Source organism: Gastrolobium bilobum, unplaced genomic scaffold, assembly GCF_033153095.1.
Source record: "Gastrolobium bilobum isolate Gb01-03AN ecotype WA unplaced genomic scaffold, APGP_CSIRO_Gbil_v1 utg22471, whole genome shotgun sequence".
In the NCBI taxonomy this organism is placed as follows: domain Eukaryota; kingdom Viridiplantae; phylum Streptophyta; class Magnoliopsida; order Fabales; family Fabaceae; genus Gastrolobium; species Gastrolobium bilobum.
In genome coordinates this window covers 399-10,482 of record NW_026895198.1, presented here as the reverse complement: position 1 = coordinate 10,482, position 10,084 = coordinate 399, and the positions used below count along the sequence as shown (strand labels likewise).

The 10,084-nt window shown below is 38.7% G+C and overlaps 1 long non-coding RNA gene and 1 pseudogene across 1 annotated transcript; both read right to left on the bottom strand.

Moving 5' to 3' along the window:
* Positions 1–4,941: 4,941 nt before the first annotated feature.
* Positions 4,942–6,463, bottom strand: LOC133299227 (pentatricopeptide repeat-containing protein At3g13880-like; annotated as a pseudogene).
* Positions 6,464–7,662: 1,199 nt separating this feature from the next.
* On the bottom strand, positions 7,663–9,733 carry LOC133299259 (uncharacterized). Its single transcript, XR_009749907.1, has 3 exons — positions 9,450–9,733; positions 9,091–9,165; positions 7,663–7,963 (listed from the first exon to the last, which is right to left on the bottom strand). It is a non-coding gene; the product is annotated as an uncharacterized LOC133299259 (long non-coding RNA).
* Positions 9,734–10,084: the final 351 nt, after the last annotated feature.

Genomic DNA, 10,084 nt, shown 5'->3' with positions numbered 1-10,084 from the left:
AAAGTATTTACTCTTAAAAATAATTCTAAATTCAAGAAAAATTAATTTAGACCATAGCCAAAAAAAAAATATGTTAGGATAGCGGATCCTATTTGGAAGCCTCAAGGAGGAAACAAGAAGAACAAGAGAGAATCAGAGAAGAATTCAAAGGAAAATATGTATATTCATCATTATGCATTCCAAATGACCCCTGTTTCCTATCTATAAGCCACAAGTCCTCACCAATCTGTAACTGAATTGTTACATAGACACGTAATCCATATTTTGCTAACAGCTCATGGCCACATCAGCAATACACTATACACTAGAGACCACACTACAAGACTACACAGTTATACAACAGACACCTAATACAAACTCTTTAATATGCTGGGCTAACTTCACATATCAGAGACAAAGTCCTTAGTCCACACGTAACATTGCCTTCCCCTAAAAAACGGACCTTGTCCTCAAGGTCCCAATGAAAAAAGAGAACTAAAAATTCTTTTATATAGGCTGCACAGGCTGTGTATTTTTTGAGAGACTCTTTTTTTTTTTAGAGAAGTGAGACTTATGCATGAATTAGCAAAGCTGGCAATGGAAACATTAGTTATCTTGTGGCAGGATGTGATGTCAAGTTTCCTTAAATCTTTATGTATTGGCACAAGGAACGAGAGAGCTTCATCTGTTACTCCCAAACACCTCCTTCGACTCAGCTCCCTGAGTGAAATGCATAAATTTCCAATGGCCTTGAATCCATCAGAAGTAATAAAATAGCAATCCAATATTGATTGCAACATGGAAAGTTTATTCAGACCATAAGCAATTACGAGTTGCTCAACGCCTCCAGAAATGCTTTTTAGTTTTGGTAGATCTATGTGGCTTACGTTTTGACAACCAGAGATATCACGTTTCTTCATTGTCTTGCAACCTTGATTGAAGACATCATCACCGAGGCTGTCATCATCAATAGCAAAGCATCCTTCGAGGACCAATTCTTCAAGATGTTGCAATTTGAAGATTGACGAGAGACATTTCTTTGAGAGAAAATCAATTACAAGGCCTAACCTGAATATGCTCAGAGAGGCTTGGAAGAAACCAACAAAGAAGGTGGCTGTGAAAACCAATTTCAGGTAATGAATTGGGTCTTGAATGTAAGAAATTGCCTCATTCAACATTGCACCCCTTTCACCCCTAACCAAAGAAGCAATTGAAATGGGGCTCGTAATCAATTTCAGAATGATATCTCTTATTTTTGCAGCCTGTCTCTCCCCAGTGATCATCCAGCAAGTCAACTGCAAAAGTGAAACAACAAAGGTACCCGTAGCCAAGTAAACAAATTTCAGAGACACTAATGCCATCACCTTTTCCACTTGGATAAGGCCATGCAGCTGAGACACTAATGTGTAAAGCACCAATGCCATCACCTTTTCCACTTGGATAAGGTCATGCAACTTATTGAGATATTGTGTATAAGAAACCCCATTATGCCCATTTTTACTCTTTGTTGCAAAAAAAATTTTGGTTGACATCAACACTCTACTTTGGACCTCTGGTTGCTCATCCTCTATGGTGAATGTTAATAGAACTACAATGGCTACTTGTATCATCTCTCTGATGCTACTGTTGCTTACATTATTCACCCCATCTTGTAAAGGAACCTTGTCCTCAAGGATCAATGTGAAAGAAAGAGCAAAGAAAACTTTTGGATCCCAAGTAAAAGTAAGGAACCTTGTAAAGGAAACTTCTTTTAAGCCAACACTTACAGATTTAGGACAAATCTCTGCACCATCAAGACAAATTCCTTTCTTAAGAACGAGATCATCTTTATATGCCTTGGCGTCTTCATGTTGAAGACTTATTCGTCTAATATCCAACACAAGCTTTGATTCTCCAACCCCTTGAAGGAGGCATAGAGCAACTGGCAACCATGACCAAGGAATACGAAGGGAAGATTTAGAGAAAACCATTTCCTTCAGGTTACTAATATACTCTGCCTCAAAAAGAAGCTTATCCTTAACATCCAATAGAAGTTCTTGGTGAGACGCAACCACATCCATTGCGTAACCTCCTGCAATCTCAGCATTTGTCAAGCCCATTACTCCCTTAATAATACCGATCTGGTAGCGAGGGACTGCGACGTCCACAACACAAAGAAAAGGAAGAAATAGAGGGGCATTGTGAATGAGAAGAAATCCTCCAGGGTCCCAATAGAACAAGGGGTCAGATAGCATCATGAACCAAGACATTGTATTTAGGCTAGGCATTTCATCAAACATATGTTTGGCATGCCCATTCTTGGCAAGATTGGACAACAAGGGAACGTTGAAGATCCCCCCAAATTTGGGTTTCATCATCTTCTGCAAAACCTGTGCACAACCCTTCTTCATCGAGTTACAAACTTTCAAATGAGACTGGTTCACTTTTTTCCTCGGCAAGGGACGCTTGTTGCCAGAACCCTTGCAGCGCTGACCTCTAGGCCTTGGGGCCTGTGAAATTGAAGGAGCTGTTACAAGAAGGGGAGCTATGGAACTAGCCTTTGCGAAATTGGCCCTCATCTTGGCGAAATCGGCGCTCAACTCGATCCTAAATCTTGCAAAGTCAGCATGCGTCTCAGTGGTAAACTTTGCCAAGTTTGTAATGGATATAGCAATATTTTCGAAGAGTGTTGTAATGGAAGGTGTTGCAATTCCATCTTGCATCTTGAAGAACGAAGATGAGCTCATCAAGATGAAAGCACCAATGTTAGGATAGCGGATCCTATTTGGAAGCCTCAAGGAGGAAACAAGAAGAACAAGAGAGAATCAGAGAAGAATTCAAAGGAAAATATGTATATTCATCATTATGCATTCCAAATGACCCCTGTTTCCTATCTATAAGCCACAAGTCCTCACCAATCTGTAACTGAATTGTTACATAGACACGTAATCCATATTTTGCTAACAGCTCATGGCCACATCAGCAATACACTATACACTAGAGACCACACTACAAGACTACACAGTTATACAACAGACACCTAATACAAACTCTTTAATATGTTGGGCTAACTTCACATATCAGAGACAAAGTCCTTAGTCCACACGTAACAAAATATGGCTTTCAAATTCAAGAAATAAGAAAGAACTATTCCATATATTCTAAATTTGCAATGGTAACAATAATATTGAAGCAAAATAGGGGACTCTAAAATAAGAAAACATAATCATAAAAGATAAGAAAATAAGGAAACTAATCTTAAGACATCGATATTCTAAAGTACATCAAGATATAATTTTAATATTACACGATATCAATTAAATATTGTAGATATTCTAACATCCTCACATGGAGTGAATACTGTTGGAGCTTTGAAGCTAAAAATAATAAATGTAAATAACTAGTATATAACTTATGCAAGCCTTGGCTTTCCATCCATCCTAAGGGCCTAAATCAGCATTTCATAAGTAATCTCATTGGGAGAAATGGAAACCACTCACATGCTGACTACTCAAGCCACACCATGCAGAACCACTAATTCTTGCATTATATGACATTATTGTTAGTTAAATTCCTAATTTTACGATCTCCAGAATGATGGTTTCAACTCTATCAACCCCACCTAGAGCATATGGTCCCACACATGGAGGACCACATCATAGAGTTTTCCGTTTTGAAGAGCACTCAATAAGACCCCATAGGAAATCATAGGATGTTGTTTTACCATTTTCCATCATTCTCTTAAATATTTGCATTGCTGTGGTAGTTAAAGAAGCCTTAGAGTAGGCCACAACAACAGCATTCAAATACTTGCTTCCAGGTTTTACGCCTTTTTCTTCCATCCGTTTAGCAACCTGACAACCCATCTTAACGTTCCTCTTTTCTTGGCTGCACTACGAAAAGATTTGAAGTGAGACACTATTAGTTCATATTGCAAGTTATTTGGATTTGGCTTTGGCTTTTTGTCCAATAAATCTTCATATATCTCCAAAGCTTCCGACACTTCTAGAGCTTCCCCATTAACCAAATTACATGGTTACAGAGAGACAAATATTTATTATCACATTATGTTAATTAGCATCATATCTGTCAGCTACTAAATAGCATTATATAAAATGCTTTTAGAAAAAAAAGAAAAAAAGAATGAGAAGCAATACTTACATCAGCAATCAGCAGACTCATTACCTTGTTTAAGATGTGTTTGTCGAGTTTAAAAGTAGCACCACCTAGACAACCAAGCAAACAACTTAGAAAGATGTTGGTAGGATTAAAGTGACAAACAGGGGAAAAAAATATTTTTAACTTCAGAAAAGATGCTGAACTAAAATTAATAAAAGGTAGAACAGTCCAAAAAATTAATATGATTGAAAGAATTGTCAAGTCCACCACAGAGACCTGGAAAAATGAAAAAGTATTGAAAGGAAGGTGCAATTTTATATGGAATGTCAAGTTTAAAATAGAGAACAAGATTTCCATATAGTTCTCAAACAGATGGTCAGCATATTTGCCTCTACCAGCATTGTTGTCAATACTTACTCATTATAGTTACAAAATATGCTTTTGCCCAAATGACTCAACAAATAAGTCAATAGCAGAACATAATTAAAAAATATAATTGAATCCTAACTACCTTGTTCTGCTAGATAACAATCTCGACTTTTTCCCTCCTCTTGGAATATATAACCTTCATCCAACAAATCAGAAAATCTTTAGCAAAGATATTCATTTTCATGTCCTAGCACGAGGGCAATCGCCAATCGTACATGTACAGCCACTTCAGGGATATAATAAACTATATCATAATCTCAATCTGTTACTTTTAGTCCCTCTTTTTGTTAACACGGAGGAGACTGTTTGGCTGGGGGGCTTGACAATGCCCTTCCTTTCATTAAATACTGCCAGGTATCATTTCTCCAATCCCTCATATGACACCAAGGGGGATTACTTGACAAAAATATGCTATTCAAGGAACCGATCTTTCAGCTACCAGTAATCTTTACAAGAACGGCAACCTTCTTTGAAATGATGGAAACGAATAGTATCTCGAAGAATTATTTCTCTCTTCTCCACCTTGGAGATGAGCTTCATTGTTGTATGGCAATCAGAGCAAACTCTCAAATTTTTCATCACCCTCACTGGTGCTAATTTTGGTAAAGAAATAATTCCAAAAGTTACAACTAACTTTTCACTATGGTGGTTCGTGCTTATGGTGCTGCTGAGTTCAGCTTCAGAGATGCCCAAAGGAAGCTTGTCATTATCGAAGCTAATGTTCTTTATTTTCGCCAACATTTCTTCCAACCGTGAATAAATCAATTGACTCATTGGATGAGAACAATCGTCCACCAAAAATGTATGAACCTTATTTCCTACCTCAACCCAACTTATACCAGGTTACTTTTTAACTCCTAGGTCCCTCGGTCTTGCATGAGCTTCCTAACCTCTAAAGCAAGCTTCTCTTTCCCCGCATCATTGTAGATGTTGTAAAGAAGCACATAAGATGCAGCTGCATGAGGTTCAAGCTCTATTACTCTGTCAGTAACACGTTTTCCCATGACAGTGTCCTTATGAAGCCTGCAAGCAAACTGGGTCATCCTCAAAACCTGAATCAAAAATAAAGCTTTGGGCATCCTCTAGCCTTCCCGCACGCCCTAAGAGATCAACAATGCAAGCACTGTGCTTTACATTAGCTGCTATGCCATAATCTTTCTTCATGATTTCAAAGTATCCTAATCCTTCTTCAACGAGATCTCCATGGGCTACAAGCAGTTAGGACCCCAAGTAATGTGATCTGGTTGGGTTCAATTCCAGAAACAGTCATCAATTCAAAAAGTCTTAGAGCTTCCTTAGGAAAACCATGTTGTGCGTAGCTACAAATCATTACAGACCAGGATACCACATCAGGGTTCTCTGTCTCTTGAAAGGTCCGCTGAGCGGAATCTATGTCTCCAGACTTTGCATACATGCAAATCTGCGAGTTTTGAATAATTGTAAAGCTTGCAATACCATATTTTAATGCATAACCCCGGATCTGCTCTCCAAGTCTTGCTGCAGCCATATCTGCACAAGCACCCATCACACTTGATATAATGAACTCATCTGGTTTCCTTCCATAAGCCAAAAAATGATGGAACAAAGACAATGCATTTTCGAACTTTCCATTTTGAACATAACCTGCAATCATGGACGTCCATGAGAAAACATATAATTTAGGAGTTGAATTAAAGCACCTTAGCCCATCTTCCACTAAACCCAAAAAGGAGTACAAGTCCACTAATGACGAATTTTCAATCTTGTATATGAGGAATATGTTAGAATCAAATCTAACCAGGACAACTTTTCCAAAAAGCTCCTCCCTAGGAAATTCTCTAAGATTTTGTATATGAGGAATATCATTCAACTCTCCTCCATTGCTAACCTAAATCTAACAGCAAAACCATAATCTTTAGAGCCACAATGAAATATACAGCCAGTAACACATTCTTTCAAGTAAGATTACAACAACCATTATTTGATATACAGCCAATAACATATATTCTAACTGGTTATACTATATGATATTAATGGTCTCTGATTTTATCTCATTGATATTTGACTTTCAGAATTTAAGACAAAAAGAATCACAACACTCAAACAACACATAACGGAAAACTTGATATCCAAACAACCAAAGCATATGTATTTCTACATTAGTGCCAATAACCATTAGGCACAACTTTTTTTTGAAATAGTATATTAGAGATATAAAATCATTCTTGGGCATGCACCTAACAACCTACAGTTTTAGAACAGCTGGTCCTTCATGTGGTATCAAAACATTCGCGACTGTAACACCCCGTTCTAGAACCGGTTTGTTAACATCGCATTATGATATTAAGCGCAGTTACAATCACATGGGTTCAATTAAAATCCGGATAAATTTTTCATTTTAAAACATGCCGAATTTATAATACCCAATTTCGTGATCATAACCGTATTACCTTGCGGAATCAGATAAACCAAGCTTAACATCATGTTCTTATTCCATTTTTAAAACATTAATTTACTTCTTATTTATTTCCCAACTTCTACTATATTGTAGATCTCTTCGTTAGCTACGCGTGGTTTCAAACCGCTCCTCATTTGGAGCTCTGTAGCTCAAGTTATGACAATTTTACTAACTCAGGTGTATGCTGAAAAACTATGCGGGTAGGGCGCTTAAGCTCGCTCCAGGGCGCTTAAGCGCCCACAGACAGAGGGAATTTACATTTTTTAGCCACCAAGGGCGCTTAAGCTCGCTCCAGGGCGCTTAAGCGCGCTACCTGGGCGCTTAAGCCCCCATTTTGGGCGCTAAAGCCCCATGCGGCAGAAAGCTTTTGGTCTTCACAGGTGCATCAGGGCGCTTAAGCCCCCTCATGGGCGCTTAAGCCCCCTGAGCAGGCTTAAGCCTCCATTTGCAGGCTTAAGCCCCCTCTTCAGGGCAATTTCCTATACTCATATTTTTCATGCATCTTTCTTGGGGAATCAATCCTACACATTTTACAACCTATTTAACAAGCTTGTGATATCCCTATATCATTGCTCAACTCTCATCCTCTCATCATTGATTTAACGGAAATTGGGCAGCATAATCTTTGTTTTCTCAATGTTTCCCAACTTAGCACAAGGTACCTAATTGACTTTCCAGCTCAACATATCCAATACATAAAAATACATTCATGCATTTAACTTACAGTAAGCATCATACACCAATATCTTCATTACTTACAATATTACATCATGTCTTAATTACAAATCTCATATACATGCCAAAGGACTTAGCTACAACATGAACATGATCAAAGCAAGTAACCCTGTATCAGATACCCATTACTACTACAATGATCATGCACTAAGTCCTCCAAAATACATCATGTGGCATCAAAATATACATATAGCAATGCTAAATGGCATGCAACTCAACATGTCCAGCTATCAGGTACAGTCTACTCACGCTTCTTGCCTCGATCAACCTCACCTCTATCAGTACCTGAAATGATGCCCCACAACACGGGGTGAGATATACGAATATATCACAGTAAACCAGAGGTCCTTGGAGATCACTCCACCCTAAGGTTCACTTTGATGTACACATAATCATAATAGCTTAACACATTCTTATCCACAAGCATCACATGGACTTCCAAGAGAGATCCACTATGGGCTGTTTCTCTTAGGCTCTTACCACATGGAGATCCACATAGGGCTGTTTCCAAGGGAAGTCATTTCCTCAATCTATTCCAAGAGAGATCCTCAAAGGGCTGTTTCTCTTAGGCTCTTACCACATGGAGATCCACCTAGGGCTGTTTCCAAGGGAAGTCCTTTCCTCAATCTAGGAACCTCCAAGAGGGATCCACATAGGGCTGTTCCTCTTAGGCTCTAACCACATGGAGATCCACATAGGGCTGTTTCCAAGGGAAGTCCTTTCCTCAATCTAGGAACCTCCAAGAGGGATCCACATAGGGCTGTTCCTCTTAGGCTCTAACCACATGGAGATCCACATAGGGCTGTTTCCAAGGGAAGTCCTTTCCTCAATCTAGGAACCTCCAAGAGGGATCCACATAGGGCTGTTCCTCTTAGGCTCTAACCACATGGAGATCCACATAGGGCTGTTTCCAAGGGAAGTCCTTTCCTCAATCTAGGAACCTCCAAGAGGGATCCACATAGGGCTGTTCCTCTTAGGCCCTAACCACATGGAGATCCACATAGGGCTGTTTCCAAGGGAAGTCCTTTCCTCAATCTAGGAACCTCCAAGAGGGATCCACATAGGGCTGTTCCTCTTAGGCTCTAACCACATGGAGATCCACATAGGGCTGTTTCCAAGGGAAGTTCCTACCAATCATCCTCATCATAATACTATCACTCATAACCTCAATCACAATCCTCAACCATTACCTCATTCATTATTGCTACTTCTATAATCATTCCTCAATTACTCTTAAACAATCAAACATCAACCAATAATCATCAATCAATCATAACATGTATCAATGCATGAATCAATGCATGAGCATACAATCACTATCATAATTACATATCACATCTCATAAACCATTTCTCCTCAACGGAGTATGGTGGAACACTCAATGGGATCAACCACAAGGTCCAAAGGTTTACCTTGCTCTTTGAGCTTTCCTCAATTGCACACAACCCCAAGGGTTGGTCACTCCACTTGGTCCTCTTGCCTCAATCCTATCAACACAAGGAATACAATCAAACAATGCTAACAATGCAAGGAAATCCATAGTTCCAAGCCTAGATTTCTCCAAACATCAAAGCATACTAAAATAACACTATAAACTCATTTCTACCGATTAAATGTCATTCCTAGCATTTTTCACAACATACTCTAAGCCTCATTCTTCCTTGAACATAGCCAATCTACTCAACATTTCATAAAAACCCTAAAACACTATTCATTAACCCTAAACTCATGCAAATCTCCAAGAATCATGTGAAAGAGAGTGGAAACTTACCACCAATGATCACACAATAGAGGAATGAGTGTTCCTCAAGCTTCCATGGAGGTAGAAACTCCCAAAACCCCACACTTCTCAAAAGGGGCGAATCTTTGGGGACCAATATCTCTCTCCACAAGGACTCCCACTCAAAACCAAGCTAGGATTATGAAAGAGGGGAAGATTTAGAGTAGTTTAGGCTTTTGAATCACCCAAAACGGTTGGGATTTGCTCCCACTAGGTTTTCCCTCCTTCTTCCTCTCTTCTCCCTCTCTTCTCTTCTCCTCCTTTCTGTTTGCTGTCGACGGGCAATGGGGGGGAAATGGGTTCTTCTTTGTTCTTTAGTCACTTAACATAGGTTAAGTGACTTTAAGCGGGTATTGGTTCGTCTATCTATTCAACTCCATTAATTACCAAACTTTACCCAAAAGTCTGGAATATTATTCTAGGAATATTACTATTTTTATTTTTATATTTTGGGTACTTTCGCCAGTACCCATTTATACCCCTTAATTTTCACTGAGTACACTTTTTAACTCTAAGTGACTCAGATTCATTTAATTAAGTCTTTTACTTAATTTTACTCACTAAAACATGCTTAATTATTTAATTAAAATTAATCAATTAAATGCTTAAGTTTGGGATAACTCTTC